This window comes from Salvelinus fontinalis, chromosome 4, assembly GCF_029448725.1.
Source record: "Salvelinus fontinalis isolate EN_2023a chromosome 4, ASM2944872v1, whole genome shotgun sequence".
Lineage (NCBI taxonomy): Eukaryota > Metazoa > Chordata > Actinopteri > Salmoniformes > Salmonidae > Salvelinus > Salvelinus fontinalis.
The window spans coordinates 31,952,348-31,969,361 of record NC_074668.1 but is presented as its reverse complement, the minus strand read 5'-3'; the positions used below and the strand labels follow the sequence as shown (position 1 = coordinate 31,969,361).

At 42.1% G+C, this 17,014-nt stretch overlaps 1 pseudogene; it reads right to left on the bottom strand.

The window, feature by feature from the left end:
* Positions 1–10,912: 10,912 nt before the first annotated feature.
* Positions 10,913–16,495, bottom strand: LOC129852851 (homeobox protein Nkx-2.5-like; annotated as a pseudogene).
* Positions 16,496–17,014: the final 519 nt, after the last annotated feature.

Sequence of the window (17,014 nt, the reverse complement as noted above, 5' to 3'; positions counted from 1 at the left end):
TCCCACGCTCCTCACGGCGACTGTCTTGCTCCAGACACCAAACCATCCACTCTACCTCATCACTCCCATCAACTGTCTCACAATACTCCTCGCTCAGTCTATCCCAATATTCCTCTTCACTCTCAGACTCGCCCTTTGGCGTCGCCGACCAACCCATGTGCCACCCCCAAAAAATGTTTGGGGGCTGCCTCTCGGCCTTCCGCCGTGGTCGTGAACTTCGGAGTCGCCGTTGATCCTCCTTTCTCTCCCGGGCCCAGGATGTCTGCTCCTCCTGGCCACGCTGCTTGGTCCTTTGGTGGTGGGATCTTCTGTTACGCTCGTCATAAGGAGTGGACCAAAATGCAGCGTCGTATGTTTCAGTCTTTTTTATTAGGATGAGAAAACTCAAAAGAACAAAACAATAAAGCGAACAAACAAAACGTATAATAATGCTCACAGGCAACTATACATAGTCAAGATCCAACAAATCACAATGGGGAAATGGCTACCTAAATATGATCCCCAATCAGAGACAACGATAAACAGCTGCCTCTGATTGGGAACCATACCAGGCCAACATAGACATATAACTCCCCTAGATAACCCACCCTTAATCACACCCCGACCTAACCAACATAGAGAATAAACAGCTCTCTATGGTCAGGGCGTGACAATTTAATTCACTCCACATTTACAATTGGCTCACTCATCCCCCTCCTCTCCCCTGTAACTATTCCCCAGGTCGTTGCTGCAAATGAGAATGTGTTCTCAGTCAACTTACCTGGTAAAATAACGGATAAACAAATAAAAAATAAATAAAAATGACTGGCCTGTATGACAAAGTGAAAAGAAATAAGGCTGTGCTAAAAAAATATGTTTCAAATCATCCATTATTTTTGCAAAAAGGCCATTAAATAATACTGCAAGGCAATATTGGGCTTGCAAACTATTACAGACTACAAAGGGCGGCACAACCGAGAGCTGCCCAGTGACACGAGCCTGCCAGGCGAGCTGAATAACTTCTATGCTCGCTTCGAGGCAAGTAACACTGAAACATGCATGAGAGCATCAGCTGGTCCGGATGACTGTGTGATCACGCTCTCCGCAGTCGATGTGAGTAAGACCTTTAAACAGGTCAACATTCACAAGGCCGCTGGGCCAGACGGATTACCAGGACATTAACTCCAAGCTGACCAACTGGCAAGTGTCTTCACTGACATTTTCAACCTCTCCCTGACTGGGTCTGTAATACCAACATGTTTCAAGAAGATCACCATTGTCCATGTGCCTAAGAACATTAAGGTAACCTGCCTAAATGACTACCGACTCGTAGCACTCACATCTGTAGCCATGAAATGCTTTGAAAGGCTGGTCATGGGCCACATCAACACCATTATCCTAGAAACCCTAGACCCATTCCAATTAGCATACCGCACCAACAGATCCACAGATGATGCAATCGCTATTGAACTCCACACTGCCCTTTCCCACCTGGACAAATGGAACACCTATGTGAGAATGCTATTCATTGACTACAGCTCAGCACCATAGTGCACTCAAAGCTCATCACTAAGCTAAAGACCCTGGGACTAAACACCTCCCTCTGCAACTGGATCCTAGACTTCCTGACGGCCCCCCCCTAGGTGGTAAGGGTAGGTAACAACACATCCGCCACGCTGATCCTCAACACGGGGGGACCCTCAGGGGTGTGTGCTCAGTCCCCTCCTGTATTCTCTGTTCCCTCATGACTGCATGGCCAGGCACAACTCCAACACCATCATTAAGTTTGCTGATGACGCAACAGTGGAAGGCCTGATCACCGACAATGATGAGACAGCCTATAGGGAGGAGGTCAGAGACCTGACCATAGGTTGCAAGGACAACAACCTCTCCCTCAATGTAATCAAGACAAATGAGATGGTTGTGGACTACAGGAATAGGAGGACCAAGCACTCCCCCATTCTCATCGACAGGGTTGTAGCAGAGCAGGTTCAGAGCTTCAAGTTCCTTGGAGTCCACATCACCAACACACTGACATAGTCCAAGCACATCAAGACAGTCATGAAGAGGGCACGACAAAACCTGTTCCCCCTCAGGACACTGAAAATAATTGGCATGGGTCCTCAGATCCTCAAAAGGTTTTACATCTGCACCACCGAGAGCATCCTGATGGGTTGCATCACTGCCTGGTATGGCAAATGCTCGGTCTCCAACCGCAAGGCACTACGTAATGCGTACAGCCCAGTACATCACCGGGGCCAAGCTTCCTGCCATCCAGGACCTCTATACCAGGCGGTGTCAGAGGAATGCCCTAAAAATTGTCAGACTCCAGCCACCCTAGTCATAGACAGTTCTCTCTGCTACCGTACGGCAAGCGGTACCAGAGGGCCAAGTCAATGTCCAAGAGGCTTCTAAACAGCTTCTACCCCGAAGCCATAAGACTCCTGAATAGCTAATCAAATGGCTACCCATGCCAAAAAAAATAATAATAATAAGATGGGCAAAAGAACACCGACACTGGACAGAGGAACTCTGCCTAGCAGGTCAGCATCCTGGAGTCGCCTCTTCACTGTTGATGTTGAGACTGGTGTTTTGCGGGTACTATTGAATGAAGCTTCCAGTTGAGGACTTGTCTGTTTCTCAAACTAGACACGCTAATGTACTTGTCCTCTTGCTCAGTTGTGCACTGGGGCCTCCCACTCCTCTTTCTTTTCTGGTTAGGGCCAGTTTGCGCTGTTCTGTGAAGGGAGTAGTACACAGCATTGTACGAGATCTTCAGTTTCTAGGCAATTTATCGCATGGAATAGCCTTAATTTCTCAGAACAAGAATAGACTGACGAGTTTCGGAAGAAAGTTCTTTGTTTCTGGCCATTTTGAGCCTGTAAACGAACCCACAAATGCCGATGCTCCAGATACTCAACTAGTCTAAAGAAGGACAGTTTTGTTGTTTCTTTAATCAGGACAACAGTTTTCAGCTGTCCTAACATAATTGCAAAGGATTTTCTAATGATCAATTAGCCTTTTAAGAGGATTAACTTTAATTAGCTAACACAACGTGCCATTGGAACACAGGAGTGTTGGTTGCTGATAATGGTCCTCTGTACGCCTATGTAGATATTCCATAAAATATCTGCCGTTTCCAGCTACAATAGTCATTTACAACATTAACAATGTCTACACTGTATTTCTGACCAATTTGATGTTATTTTAATAACATCGCTTGCTTTGCTTTTCTTTCAAAAACAAGGACATTTCTAAGTGACCCCAAACTTTTGACCGGTAGTGTATGTTGCCCTGAGAGTTGTGTAGAGTTGGTATAATCTTATTCAAAATGACTTACAGCTGTAATTGCTGCCACAGGTGTTTCCACCAAGTATTAACCCTGGGGTGTGAAGACATATGCAATCAATTACATCTTTGTTTTTTTATTTTAGGAAATGTTCAGTACTTTTTCTTTAACTTTGAAAATGTGAATCAGTTTGTACAGATCTGTAGGAAAATCTAATTTGATCCTTTTTATTACATGTAATTTTAAGGCAGCAAATATGTGACAACTGTGCAAGGGGTGTGTAAACTTTCACTAGGCACTGTATAGAAAGGGTTTGAATGAATGGGGCCCTTGGCCTCACTCTCACAGATATGAGAATGAGTATGTAATTAATGGGTACACATTCAGTTTCACTCCAAACATTGAACAAGTATAATTTCACTGTCCTCATGATCTGCACAATATAATACTTCTTATTACAACACATATTACACATCATAATCCATATAACAATTTCACCCATACCTTTCAGTTTGAAAATCAACTCAAGCTTTTAATATCATATCCGAAAAATAGTATTTTGTACCCTCTCTGTACCACACCAGTAGGCTCTTGAATATTCTGGGTTTCAGTGAAACAATACATATCTCTAACCTTGGCTAGTAGAGATGGAGTGAACTAACACTGTTACCATGGATCCATCTACATTACTACCAGCTTTACCAAGGTTTTATTCAGACATGGCCCTTATCAAAACCTAGCTGGCTCAGTAACTACAAGATCAGTTGATTTCAGTTGGGAAAGCACATCGTTATATCTTTTACATCCACACAAGGATGAACCTGCCAGATGTCTGGCCCCTACCACCAGACGGGGGTGTTTTCCAAGCCTTGATTGAGACGTTGTACCAGAGTAGGCCTACTATCAGAGGAATAACGTAAACCGGGCCACTAGTGGATTCATGTTATGGAAAATCAAAATGTTTTGTGCTCTTTTAGTATTTTTTTTAGGATCCATTGTTAGTACTATGTAACTGCCTCACACTTTAATAATGAAACGTGAAGTGCTGAAGATCTTTTTTATGTATATCTGTCTAAATCCTTATTCTGGCAAGTATTTCCTGTCTGGACTAAATCAGTCCCCTCCAGACTACGTCAATAAAGGTCTGTATCAAAACTGAAGTCAAATACTTCCAAATACTTGAGGTGTGCTTGATTAAGCTTGCTGGATACAAAATGAAGCATCAAACCATATTGTTGTCCCAAATGTGCAAACTGGTCCCACCCTGCACATTGGTCAAGCTAAATCAAGCAAACTATTAAAGTATTTGACATATGCACAGGTCTGCTGTACTCTCAAGAGAATTTGGAGACCGTTTTATGCCAGTCTTGCAGAGACATCTAGTGGTTGCAAAATTAATAATGAATCCAACTAGGATATTGTGTGGTAAGGGCTACTTTCTGTTATACTTCAAATAAAAGTGTAACAGAAGTTACCTGGTAACCAAGTGGTGTCTTTTGGTGCTTGATAAGTTATTGGGTTATTACTGTGTAATTATCATTTCACCATGTAAATTCCCAATAACTACCTGGAAATGTATCTATCATAAAATTGTGTTTCATAAAGTTAGTTTGGAGGTTAATCAAATGAACACGACATCAATCTCCAAGGAAGTGTCATTGAGCTGAGAAGATACAGTTTTGGAGCACAGAGAAGCATGGCCATATAAATTGCACCCATTTAAGCTTCTATGTGCAGACAAGCTACAGACATAAATCTCCATAAGGGCTGGCTGCCTGTGTAGGGAGCCAGTAACAGATGCAGCTCAGGTGCAGAGTGCGTGGTGTATACAGTACACTGAGTGTAGGAGTTACCCTACAAGGGAAGGAGACCCAGGGTGAGTGACAGGCCAGGCCTGTTGAGACCTCTGCCTAGCAGCAATGGAGAAGAGTGGCAGTTTCCTTGACAATGAGCAGATGCCTCTGTCCTCTATCCCCTCCCCCATCCCCCAATGCCACAACAAGGTTCCCCCCAAGCAAGTTTGTGGAAATGTGAAATGAACGTAGGAGAATATAACATAAAAGATCATACAAACCAAAAAACATGTATTTTCAACAACAAAAATTGTTCTATCATCTTTGAAAAGCAAGAGAAAGTCCATACAGAGACAGCAGGGGTTCAAACTGTAGAACCCAGTTCCTACATTTGAATATAAAAATGGATTTTATCACACAAAACTATGCTACATTTTATCTCGGGGGCCGTCAGGATGACAAATCAGAGCAAGAATACTGAATGTAACTACATTATTTACCTTCAGAGGTGAATGTATCAAACCTGTTGCCGTGATAAAAGTTTTTTTGTTGTTGTGTACTCTCCTCAAACAATAATATAGTATTTTTTCACTGTAATAGCTACTGTAAATTGGACAGTGCATATAGATTAATAAGAATGTAAGCTTTCTGCCCATATAAGACATGTCTATGTCCTGGAAAGTTTGCTGTTACTTACAACGTCATTCTAGTCACATTAGCAACAACCGTCCTGGTATAGGGACACAGATCCTGTAGATCCTTAATTAATGTAACAACAGTTAGCCACAAGAATACATGGATATTGCTCCATCTGGTAAATGGCGAAGGAATAATTGCTACACAACAATCACACCACCTCAGAGCCGAGGTCCAGCCAGCACACCGATCAGCCATCAGCCTGGGAATCACACCCTGTCAGAGTCAACATCAGAATCCCTACTATATGGGTTTACAGTGGGAAGAAAGCTTTGCCAATTTCCCACTTTAATGGATGAAGCTCTTTGGTGACAAATTGATCATGAGAGAGGGGGTTCTGCTTAAGTCAATGGAAGAAGAACCTAGCTCTCCTTTCAGCACCCTGTTTTAGAGTATGATTAATTTTAGTATTTTGTGGTAAACGTAACTGTCTTCTTAGATTGTTTTGATCATGCAGACTGGGATATGTTCCGGGTAGCCTCTAAGAATAACATCGACGAATACACAGATACGGTGACTTAGTTTATCAGGAAGTGTAAAGGAGATGTTGTACCCACTGTGACTGTTAAAACCTACTCTAACTAGAAACCATGGATAGATGGCAGAATTTGCGCAAAACTGAAAGCGAGAACCATCGCATTTATCCATGGCAAGGTGACTGGGAATATGGCCGAATACAAACAGTGTAGTTATTCCCTCCGTAAGGCAATCAAACAGTTAAAGGTCAGTATAGAGACAAAGTGGGTTAAAGGTCAGTATAGAGACAAAGTGGAGTCGCAATTCAACGGCTCAGACACAAGATGTATGTGACAGGCTCAACAAGGACTGCGGGCTCTCCTTCTCTGGGGCCGACGTGAGTCCTCAGAGCATGCGCAGACCAGTTGGCTGGACAATTTACGTACATATTCTCTCCCTATCCCAGTCTGCTGTCCACACTAGCTTCAATATGTCCACCATTGTTCCTGTGCCCAAGAAAACAAAGATAACTGAACTAAATTACTATCGCCCCGTAGCACTCACTTCTGTCATCATGGAGTGCTTTGAGAGGCTAGTTAAGGATCATATCACCTCTACCTTACCTGACACCCTAGACCCATTTTAATTTGCTTACCTCCCCAATAGAGCCACAGACGGTGCAATGCACACTGCCCTATCCCATCTGGACTGCACACTGCCCTATCCCATCTAGACAAGAGGAATACCTATGTAAGAATGCTGTTCATTGACTACAGCTCAGCATTCAACACCATAGTACCCTCCAAGCTCATCATTAAGTTTGGGGCCCTGGGTCTGAACCCCGCCTTGTGCAACTGGGTCTTGAACTATCTGATGGGCCGCCGCCAGGTGGTGAAAGTAGAAAACAAAGCCTCCACTTCACTGATCCTCAACACTGGGGCCCCACAAGGGTGCGTGCTCAGCCCCCTCCTGTACTTCCTGTTCACCCATGACTGCGTGGCCATGCACGCCTCCAACTCAATCATCAAGTTTGCAGATGACACAACAGTAGTAGTCCTGATTACCAACAATGACGAGACAGCCGTCAGGGAGGAGGTGAGGGCCCTGGGTGTGTGGTGCCAGGAAAATAACCTTTCACTCAATGTCAACAAAACAAAGGAGCTGATCATGGACTTCAGGAAACAGTAGAGGGAGCTCCCCCCTATCAACATCGACAGGACCGCAGTGGAGAAGGTAGAAGACTTCAAATTCCTCGGCGTACACATCACTGACAAACTGAAATGATCCATCCACACAAAATCTGGTGAAGAAGGTGCAACAGCACCTCTTCATCCTCAGGAGGCTGAAGAAACTTGTCTTGACACCTAAAACCCTCACAAACCTTTACAGATGCACAATTGAGAGCATCCTGTCGGGCTGTATCCTCGCCTGGTACAGCAACTGCACACCCCCAACCGCAGGGCTCTCCAGAGGGTGATGCGGTCTGCCCAACAAACCACAGCGGGAAAACTACCTGCCCTCCAGGACACCTACAGCACCCGATGTCACAGGGAGGCCAAGAAGATCATCAAAGACAACAACCACTCGAGCCACTGCCTATCATCCAGAAGGCGAGGTCAGTACAGGTGCATCAAAACTGGGACCGAGAGACTGAAAAACAGCTTAGATCTCAAGGCCATCAGACTGCTAAATAGCAATCACTAGCCCATTAGAGGCTGCTGTCCTATATACACAGACTTGAAATCATTGGCCACTTTAATAATGGAACACTAGTCACTTTAATAATGTTTAAATATTTTGCATTACCCATCTCATATGTATATACTGTATTCTATTATACTGTACTTTATCTTAGTCTATGCCGCGCTGACATTGCTCGTCCAAATATTTATATATTCTTATTTCCATTCCTTTACTTATATGTGTGTCTATTCCGTGTATTGTTGTGAAATTGTTAGATATTACTTGTTAGATATTACGGCACGGTTGGAGCTAGAAACATAGCATTTCGCTACACCCGCAATAACATCTGCTAAACACGTGTATGTGACCAATCAAATTTTATTTTATTTGAATATATTCAACATATAGGCTACAATGTGGGAAACTCATGCTTGGTAATAAATACATGTATATACGACTTGGATTCTTGGCACAAAGTTATATTATATTCTACTCAATCCATAGGTTTTATTGATGCCATTCGGTGTCTTGAAGTCAATACAACCAGCTATGATAGCTGAGGTTCATAGCTAGGTTCATTGCTAGCTAGCTAATATTGCCATTATAATATTGACATGTAACAGTCATTTTTTGCAATATCTTTGGGATGAATGATTAACAGGTGGAAGTAATTAAAACCACTGTTCTAAACTAATATTTATACCAAACGTTTTAAACGGTCCATACACATATCGGCTACATAGTTAGCTACACATTCCTAGGCATACAAGGACTTGTATCCTGCACTACACAATAAGCAAGAGTTGCTAGCTACGTTACTTCAGCAAATATCAGCAAGGCAGGCTTACAAAAGTGTACATTCAATTTTGCAGTAAATGCTTTATCTGGCTAGATTCTTTACATCCACTGTTTCACAAGACGACAGCCTGGTTTGATGGTTTTCTCAGGAGTCCCTAAAACATTAAACAACACGAATTACAATGTCATACTCATGTCAAAACGCCCATAGTGCTAGCTAGCTAGATGGCTAATGTTAGCTAGTCAGCTAGCTTGCTGAATAGCACTTTTTGTAAATTAACTATGACAAAAAATGTGCATAATCGTTTGTCTCTCCATTAACTAACATATTCATCTCAACTGTATAAATTGCATAATTACTGACATTTGCTTCAATCCTAGTATATTTGTCAGCCATCTTTGCTGAAGAAAGTATCCAGTGTTGGGTAGCAGAGCGTCAGATTAATCATGGGGACCACTCAATATGATTGGTTATCGCCGAGTTGCTTGTTATTTGAAAAAAAATTGCTCCCCGTCCACTATGCTCCTCACCGCTTCCTTCCATTGAAAATGAATGGGAAGCGGTGCTTCACCGCGAGGTGCCACCCACTAGTGTACATGGGCCGTCTGCCATTAGTCAGCTGATGAGCCAGGTCTCGCTCTTGAGAAAGTGCCAACCTTATTCTCCTCAAATTGAGCTTCAGACACACACATCTTATCTGATCTTCTCAAGAGGTCTTGTTCTCCACTCTGTCTGCTGCTAAATTCTGCTCTGAGCAACTCTTTCCCTTATCCCAGCTCTGATGCACCTCAGCTCACCACTATCTCTGCCCCACAGGGCTCAGGCAAGCAGCCACACAGGGAGTCCACATTCACAGGTTGGCTACCAAATAAACACTCTAACTGAATGATTCAATTGATGACAGATTACGGACAAATCGATCTATTATATTATATATTGTATGTGGGCCTTATATTTCATTATAAATAAATGTATATTTTAATTACAGATGGACCTTTAAAAAACGTAATTATATTTCAAAACAATAAGAAATGCCAACCAATACTTTTCCGTTTTATAAAAATAGAATTATAGAGATGTAATTGCATTGGTATTTTAGGTACGCATAATATAAATATAAATACTTAACATACAATGCAATAGGCTATAGCTTTATCATGAAATATGTTTATAATACTTCAAGTCTAGAGGTGAATGGGCAAATTTGGTGCATTCACTAATAGTTATCTAAACTGCAATTCAGTTAGCACAAGTGGTGCTAGTATCTCCCTCCTATCGATGGCTGACAAGGTTAGATTGGAATCTGTTTCCCTATTTGATTAAAAGTTAAGAGGAAAAAAGCCACAGTGTCTACGAGTTTGTTTACCTTTACCCAAGGTCCATGACAGGACAGGCTCCTCGGCCTTGTCGCGTGTGTCATTGTTCAGCGGCTTTGTCGACAGAACAATAATAGAATTAAGGTTGTGGAAAAATTGAAATAGCTGAGCTCATGCCAGGTCATATGTCAGGCAATATGTCAATATAGTATATCTTCAACAATGGTGTAATATATAAAACAATTTGAAAAACAGGAAAAAGCTATTTTACAACCAGTGAGGAAAAGTGTGTGTTTGCATGGGGTTCCGGATAGAGAAAACAAATTCTAATGTGTTTAGGGGTAAAAGTAGACCTACAGGATATGAGCCCCCTCCAAACAAGACCAAGTCTGTCAGAGCAATATGATCAATTTAGCGAAATATAAGCTAAACAAAACTAATTAGGTAAACAATAAATGTATTACAGTAGACCAATACACATAGGCCTAGTTAGAATAAAACAATGTTTTAAAGTACAGTAGGCTATAGGCATACACTTCGATTTGCCTGTAGGCCTTTGTTGATTTTTTTCCACAATTAACCTTATTTTTATTTTTTTAAACCTTTATTTAGCTAGGCAAGTCAGTTAAGAACAAATTCTCATTTACAATGACGGCCTACCCCTGCCAAACCCGGACGACGCTGGGCCAATTGTGCACCGCCTTATGGGACTCCCAACCACAGCCGGATGTGATGCAGCCTGGATTCGAATCAGGTACTGCAGTGACGCATCTTGCACTGAGATGCGATGACTTAGACCACTGTGCCTTGCCATTGCATAGCCCAACTTAAACGTATTCACATATCCAAGTAAACAAACAAAAACATGATGAGAGTCCGGTGGTTGTTTTGAAATAGTTTCTCACCACGCTCTTATAACCGGTAAAGTTGCCTGAAAGTGTACTTGTTGGAAAGGTCCCTCTATATTTTCCATGAGGTTCATGTCAACTACATGGTTGTTTGACATTTGCGTGGCACTTGGAATGGATTGCATACTCGGATAATTGCAATATGAGTTATAACCATATCCATATAGAGGGTTGAAAGAGCCAATTGTCACATTGTATAACGCTGAATGAGATCCTCCCATGCACGGTTTGCCACCCCGAACCAACACAGGGACTGCCACCTGTGGTGGAGGCAGCAGTGGCGATTTTAGCATGTAAATCTTGGTGGGGCAAAATCAAAATAAATACAAAATGATACAAAAAAATTATAATAATTATGCATGCCAGCAAAGCCACTACACTACACAACACTAAACAATACATTAATTGCACTATAACGGTGACAAACGGTGCCCACAAACTGTTAGGGCCTACATAAAGCTGTCCCAACAGCAGAGTCCCAACAGCAGTCCCAACACCTTACCACTGCTACACCTGGCTATCAGCAAAGCCTTGTCATTCAGCCTCATTTACTGCCTTTTTAAAAAAACATAGTAATATGGCTGACTTGTTAAAAAAAATATGGTGTCTACTGACAATTCAGATGTACAAACTATGGCATAAGGGAAAGACGAGCGGATAAGAGGCAATCCGTAATTTCGAGTAAGACATTAATGAGCGAGCCTGGATGGACGTTGTCAACGTAACTATTTGTTCAGCACTTTTGAAATGTACAGCGACAGAATTCAGAACATGGGCTGTTCTTACAGTATTCTCCCTGTACACCAAGTCAGAACCGTAGGATAAATAACGGGGCCATATAAGCAGACAATTAAAGCTCTTACAATATTCAATGATTACATTTCTCTAAAACAGGCTATAGGCTACATGTGCACGTACACAACCAAGTCAGAACAGTAGGCAAAAGAGGGGGAAAGGAACTAAATTCTTAGCTTGAGGCACATGGGCTACTAACAGCTTACTACACAACATACACTTAGAATGACTTTCTTAGCTACAGTATACATATCTCCCTGGCATATGCCATTATTTATGCAGCGGCATACATTACATTTTTGGACTCACCTTGTGCTGTGCTCACTTCCTTCCAAACCACTCATTGTTGAATTTGCTTTTTCTAACTTGTTGTATAATGTCGTCCAATGGCCGATGAATGTAGTCCAATGGCCGATGAGCACCGATACGTTTTATCTATAATTTCTCTTCATTATTTATCTTCAAATTAAATTTTTTACATTTTATTTCACCTTTATTTAACCAGGTAGGCTAGTTGAGAACAAGTTCTCATTTACAACGGCAACCTGGCCAAGATAAAGCATAGCAGTGCGACAAAAACAACACAGAGTTACACATAAACAAAAGTACAGTCAATAACACAAAATAAAATACAAATAGAATCTATGTACAGTGTGTGCAAATGTAGAAGAGTAGTGATGTAGGCAATAAATAGGCCATAGAGGTGAAAATAATTACAACTTAGCATTAATACTGGAGTGATATATGTGCAGATGATGATGTTAGCAGAGATACTGGTGTGCAAAAGAGCAAAGGGTAAGTAATAATATGGGGATGAGGTAGTCGGGTGTGCTATTTACAGATTAGCTGTGTCCAGGTACAGTGATCGATAAGCTGCTCTGACAGCTGATGCTTAAAGTTAAAGAGGGAGATAAAAGACTCCAGCTTCAGAGATTTTTGCAATTCGTTCCAGTCATTGGCATCAGAGAACTGGAAAGAAAGGCGGCCAAAGGAAGCGTTGGCTTTGGGGATGACCAGTGCAATATACCTGCTGGAGCGTGTGCTACGGGTGGGTGCTGCTATGGTGACCAGTGAGCTGAGATAAGGCGGGGCTTTACCTAGCAAAGACTTATAGATGACCTGGAGCCAGTGGGTTTGGCGACGGATATGTAGTGAGGGCCAACCAACGAGAGCATAGAGGTCGCAGTGGTGGGTAGTAAATGGGGCTTTGGTGACAAAACAGATGGCACTGTGATAGACTACATCCAGTTTGCTGAGTAGAGTGTTGGATGCTATTTTGTAAATTACATCACTGAAGTCAAGGATCGGTAGGATAGTCAGCTTTACGAGGGTATGTTTGGCGGCATGAGTGAAGGAGGCTTTGTTTGCGAAATAGGAAGCCGATTCTAGATTTAATTTTGTATTGGAGATGCTTAATGTGAGTCTGGAAGGATCGTTTACAGTCTAACCAGACACCAAGGTATTTGCAGTTGTCCACATATTCAAGTTCAGAACCGTCCAGAGTAGTGATGCTAGTTGGGCGGGAGGGTGCGCTTAGTTTTGCACTTAGTTTTACTAGCATTTAAAAGCAGTTGGAGGTCACGGAAGGAGTGTTGTATGGCGTTGAAGCTCGTTTGGAGGTTTGTTAGCACAGTGTCCAAAGAAGGGCCAGATATATACAGAGTGGTGTCGTCTGCGTAGAGGTGGATCAGAGAATCACCAGCAGCAAGAGCGACATCATTGATATATACAGAGAAAAGAGTCGGCCCGAGAATTGAGCCCTGTGGCACCCCAGTAGAGACTGCCAGAGGTCCGGACAACAGGCCCTCCAATTTGACACAATTAACTTTATCTGAGAAGTAGTTGGTGAACCAGGCGAGGCAGTCATTTGAGAAGCCTAGGATATTGAGTCTGCTGATAAAAATGCGGTGATTGACAGAGTCGAAAGCCTTGGCCAGGTCGATGAAGACAGCTACACAGTACTGTCTGTTATCGATGATATAGTTTAGCACCTTGAGCATGGCTGAGGTGCACCCATGACCAGCTCAGAAACCAGATTGCATAGTGGAGAAGGTACGGTGGGATTCGAAATGATCGGTGATCTGTTTATTACCTTGGCTTTCGAAGATTTTAGAAAGGCAGGGCAGGATAGACATAGGTCTATAACAGTTTGATTCTAAGGTGTCTCCCCCTCTGAAGAGGGGGATGACCGCGGCAGCTTTCCAATCTTTGGGGATATCAGACGATACGAAAGAGAGGTTGAATATGCTAGTAATAGGAGTTGCAACAATTTCGGTGGATAATTTTAGAAAGAGGGTCCAGATTGTCTAGCCCAGCTGATTTGTAGGGATGCAGATTTTGCAACCCTTTCAGAACATCAGCTGTTTGAATTTGAGTGGGGGGGTTTGGGTAAGTTGCTGCAGGGGGTGCTGAGGTGTTGGCCGGGGTAGGGGTAGCCAGGTGGAAAGCATGGCCAGCCGTGGAAAATGATTATTGAAATGATCGATTATCGTAGATTTATCGGTGGTGACAGTGTTTTCTATCCTCAGTGCAATGGACAGCTGGGAGGAGGTGCTCTTATTCTCCATGGACTTTACAGTGTCCCAAAACTTTTGGGAATTACGGATTGCCTCTTATCCACTTGTCGTCCCTTTATGCCACAGTTTGTACATCTCAATTGTCAGTAGAAACCACATTGTTTAAGCAAGTCAGCCATATCAGCTATGTTTTTTTAAAGGCAGTAAATGAGGCTGAATGAACGGTTTCGCTGCCAGACAAGGCTCCGCTATCAGTAGATTGTCGACTTGATTCATAATGATGACTGCTAGCTAAGATTTTGAAAGTATGAGGTTGACATGATCAGTCCAATCAAAGCTACTGTACATATAACATGATTTGATATCATTTTATCTGTGGCCAATGGCCTTGAGCCTTCTTGGATGGACACTTCTAATGTATCTCTGTGTCAGCACCCAAAGGGCGCTTTGTTATGAATTTTCTGTTATGAATTTTATGAATAATGACTAAATTATGTATACATTTAACATAGAACTATAACTAACAGAATGCTACCCTGTCTCTGTATAATGATGAAGAATGTTTGACCATAAGAAAAAAGGAACTGTGGCAGACAACTTGTGACCACTGTGAAACTGATAACAGGAAAGGAAGCCAGTCTCCCCTTAGATTTCGCGGTGACGTAGTTTCCCCATGAGCGACAGAACACTGAGCCAATAATGGTGCCACGCTCCGTATTTTCTGCTGGCTTGCCCCACCACAGAAGGCACTGAGCTGGGCTGAAAACACCTGCATTTTAGAGCTGCCTTACTCAAGAAAACAAAAAAGAGACCATGTTTGTATGCGGCTTTATTAACTCAATGATATATATATATTCTTGTATTGTTTGTAATCTTGTTTGTAATTATTTTATTGTTTGTAATGTGACACGTGTTAATGCAAAAATAACATGCAAAACAGGCAAGCCCCCCCCCCCCCCCCCCCCAAAAAAATATATTTTATTTATTTATCATTTTTTTGCTAAAAATGTGGGGCTCATAACGGGTGCTGCCCCACCTGCCCTGAATGACTGGTCGCCACTGGGAGGCGGGTATCTAGCCGATTCCAGAGACTTGTCTTTTCCGCTTGCACATATACCTCCTGTTTTGAAACAAGATTTTGACTTGAGTGGAAGCAAGCTTGAGATCATTGGCGAGGTGATCCCGCTCTGGTGCAGAAATGTACCTCCACTGTTCGAAACGTTGTTCCAGCTCAAAAACCTGTGTTTGAGAAACAGCACCCGTGCCATTCTGCGCAATCTTCGACTGAAAAAAGGTATTGTCCTTTTTCCCATCACAACGCAACGAAACGTCAACAAGCAATAATAAGAAATAGCACTGTTAGACCCATACCTTCATTGGAAAACTTCCAAGTCAAAAACATAGGCATAGGCCTACTTCAATTGAAATTGCTTCATGCACTCTATTAGGCTATACAAAAACAGATTACGCATAGGCCTACAGTTCTCATCAATGTCACCATATACAGTTTGAAGCTCAAACAGAGATTCATTTAAATGTGGTCAGAAGGTAAATCATTTTGAACTGACGAAGATCCTTGTGGATCGAAACGTTGTCAATAAAGATGCTAAATGGGAGCAGATTCAGTGTGAGGGTCTCAATTTGTTATTTTCAAGTCTACTTTATTAGCCCAGCACCTTCAGGATGTACGTACGACCACAAAGTTTTCTATAGAAGGTATTTTAATTTCCCTTTACTAAGCTTTATTTTCTCCTAAAAGTATAGCCTAGAGCTCGTCATTGCCATGAATTTATGTTTGGATAATAATGTCCAAATGGAATTAGGTTTAGCTATAAATTAGCAACAGGAGGCAGGGTTAGGGCCAATATCATCAATAGCCTAATTCGGGGTTGTTTCAAAATGATTGGTTTTAATTTCTTAAAATACATTTACATTTTAATACAGTTCTCGAATTGACTTAGCGTCATAGTCCAATCGGATTATCGTTTTAACTACGGTTTTAATTTACGTGGGTCCTCATTTGTCTCCTTCTCAGCCGCTGAACTACAACTGCCCCTCAGGATGTCAATGTCCTCCAAGCTGCATTTAATCTGTGATCGCCCGAGAAGCACAATTTATCCTGGCTGTCAAGTAAATTGAGGCTCTGAAGCACAATATGCGCTGCAGAGACATCTGCGTGTCTTGATCTGGATTAAATAATTATTGGTGAGTAAAACCATGGTGGTGTTGTTGTAATGGTGTTGAAGTCACTGGACTGGGAAGCATCACTAGTTTATACAGAGGATTATTTGTAAAACAGGTTAAAGTATAGGCGAATGGCATTGATTGAAAGTGGTCAAATCAATCATACAACAGATATGATCGATGTTGTCCAAATGTTCTTCAATAGGAATGTAATAATTCCTTAGATCTAGGTGAGTTGAGAAGCACTGTCTGAGTCATTGTGAAAGTCAACCTGGTCTCACAGCCTACCTTTCAGCACTCCAAAAAAAAATGCTCCAAACTGCCATTAGCCAATAACCAAGCATGATGTGCACATCACTGTCTCATGCACTTTAACCACTAATTTTTATCATACACAATGACACGAGACATCTCACTTCATCTGTGTAAAGAGTGACAGAATGGGGGTGGGGTGCCAGTATGAGGAGTTATTAGGCCTATACTTTTTCGTTGGTATTGAGGATGATGATGATGGTGAAGAAGGTTTGGCTGTTCTGATATGTACATTATAACTGAACAGTGGTGGAAAAAGTACCCAGTTGTCATACTTGAGTAAAAGTA